The sequence below is a fragment of the Scylla paramamosain genome, chromosome 20, assembly GCF_035594125.1.
Source record: "Scylla paramamosain isolate STU-SP2022 chromosome 20, ASM3559412v1, whole genome shotgun sequence".
Classification (NCBI taxonomy): domain Eukaryota; kingdom Metazoa; phylum Arthropoda; class Malacostraca; order Decapoda; family Portunidae; genus Scylla; species Scylla paramamosain.
The window spans coordinates 12113995-12116494 of NC_087170.1; the positions used below are offsets into that span (position 1 = coordinate 12113995).

The 2500-nt window shown below is 43.9% G+C and overlaps 1 protein-coding gene across 8 annotated transcripts in view; it reads left to right on the top strand.

The window, feature by feature from the left end:
• LOC135110326 (collagen alpha-1(III) chain-like) overlaps window positions 1–2500 on the top strand; it is a 99738-nt gene that overhangs the window by 50553 nt on the left and 46685 nt on the right. For all 8 annotated transcript variants that reach the window (XM_064022552.1, XM_064022551.1, XM_064022554.1 and 5 more), the window contains one exon: window positions 1178–1244. The gene's annotated coding sequence lies outside the window, so the exon portion shown is untranslated. The remainder of the gene's footprint in view (window positions 1–1177; window positions 1245–2500) is intronic.

Genomic DNA, 2500 nt, shown 5'->3' on the forward strand with positions numbered 1-2500 from the left:
CTACCTCCTTTGAGAACCAGTATCTCTGTATCTCCTTTTAAACCCTTCCCCTGTGATATGCAACAATTCTCGATACTAAAAAACAATGCATGAAATCTTTATTAGTATCTACAAGGAAGAAAGGTTTTAGAAGAATATATTTTACAATTCCTAGCCAGTTTAGAGATGGCTGTAGAAAACGGAATGTCTCAGAGTGCTCAGTGATTAAAGGAAGATGTGTCATGCAGCAGTGAAGGGGTTAAAGGAAGATGTGTCATGCAGCAGTGAAGGGGTTAAATTTCTAACGTTATCAAGCTTCTCGACCTGTCCTGATCACCAAGCTAAGGATCTCAAATACTTCTCCTTTGCTGTATCCCCAAAGGCCTCTTGAATGCCTGTATCAGAACCACCTTAATTTACGCCTCTGGTAGTAGTAGTAGTAGGAGGAGGAGGAGGAGGAGGAGGTAAAGTAATTGTAGTCATTCTCTCATCCCTAGTCTCTTTTTGTAAACGTTTTTCTGTTTTACTTTTTACAGAAGCAGGTTTTTCCTCCATTTCCATGCCCTTGACCGCCCTTCTTCATGCGTTTAAAGAAAGAAGGGAGAAACATTAAAAAATAAAAATAAAAAAAAGAAACTTGCATTAACTATAATAACCAACATTATCACAAAGCATCTTCATTATCATGCATTGAAGAACCGCCATAATAATGATACACACACACACACACACACACACACACACACACACACACACACACACACACACACACACACACACACACACACACACACACACACACACACACACACGAGGGACTAATGGGATAAGTAATTGTAACCTGATATAAGAAAGAAATGTACAAGTCTAGAAAAGGGAGGAAAAAAAAACTGATGAACTATTTTCAACTATTCTGACAGCATAGGGAACTGTTAATCTAATCCTTAGGTAGAAAAAAAAATAACGGTAATAACAACAGCAGCAGCAACAACAACAACAACAACAACAACAACAACAACAACAGACACTCACACAGCTTTGTCTTTTACATCACTAATACCAGATTTGAGTTTTTCCCAGTCCGGTGGCGCCCTCTCCCGGCAGCCAGGTGAGACAGGTGAGGCAGGGCGTCCAGGTGTATGTAGGTGAGCTCCCCCTGGCCACGCGTGACCCCTCACCTCGTTTTCTCTTTCCACAGGAGTCGGTGGATTATGATTGGACGAGAGGACGCGGCGGCCAACCATTCATGGAGCGCCAATGACATGGTGAGTAGTGCCTGGCTGACTTGTACTGGTGAAATTAGATAGTGGTGGTGACGGTGGTGGTGGTGGTGGTGGTGGTAATGATGCTGAAGGAAAAGGACGGTGATGAGAGAGAGAGAGAGAGAGAGAGAGAGAGAGAGAGAGAGAGAGAGAGAGAGAGAGAGAGAGAGTATACAGACAAGGTATGTACACAGAATATCATTATTTACACCTATATACCAGTAGCCGTGTGTGTGTGTGTGTGTGTGTGTGTGTGTGTGTGTGTGTGTGTGTGTGTGTGTGTGTGTGTGTGTGTGTGTGTGTGTGTACGCGCGCGCCTCTAAAACCTTGTAGTAATAATAGATGGCTAACCCAACCCGCGCCGCGCCTCCTGTCGTGGCGGTGGTGGTGGTGGTGGTGGCGCTTCGAGGAGGTGACGGGCGGGGGTATTTGTGAACGAGTGAACGAGTCACCGCCACGCCGCTGCCCCGCTGGGAGAGTCTGCAAGCACCACTACTCATGCAGCGCCCCTTGTTGCTATTGAGTTTGTCAGCAAGCAACACTCCCCACCAGTGCCCCTTGTTGCATAAGTTGTCAATACAGCCGTGGAGAGACCAAACCACGGTAGACAGAAATAATAAATGAGCACATACTTGTTACATTATTAATTAGTATATATTTGTATGACGCGTTCCAGGTCACGTGGTGTTTGTATAGTGACGGTTAGGCCAAGCTGTGTTAGAACAAGTAAATGAGTGCATACCTGATTGATTTATTAGTTAGTATATACTCGTATTTGTACCAAGCACTGCAGGTCACGTGGTTATCATGAGATGGTAAGGCCAGGCTAGCACATTACGCACATATCAATAAGTGATCTGATGGATAAATAGATCAGTAAACTTGCATATTTATTGTAGGTATTCAGGTTTCATGTCACTGTACCTGGCTCGTTACAGCAGAATATAAAAACACAAGGGAAACCAGTAAGAAACTTTGGAACTCCCTGCATGCTTCTGTACCTCCTCCCACCTTTGAGTTGAGCTGATTCAAGAGGGAGGCTTCAACACACTTCTGAAATTTTGGATGGACCTTTTCTAACTGACCTCTATAGGGACTGGCACCTTTAATGGGCTTTTTTTTTCTATATATTTTGTTATCTTAGACCAGTGCCCCTCTTATGTTTTGGTTATGGTATATTAAGTTTCTCTCTCTCTCTCTCTCTCTCTCTCTCTCTCTCTCTCTCTCTCTCTCTCTCTCTCTCTCTCTCTCTCTCTCTC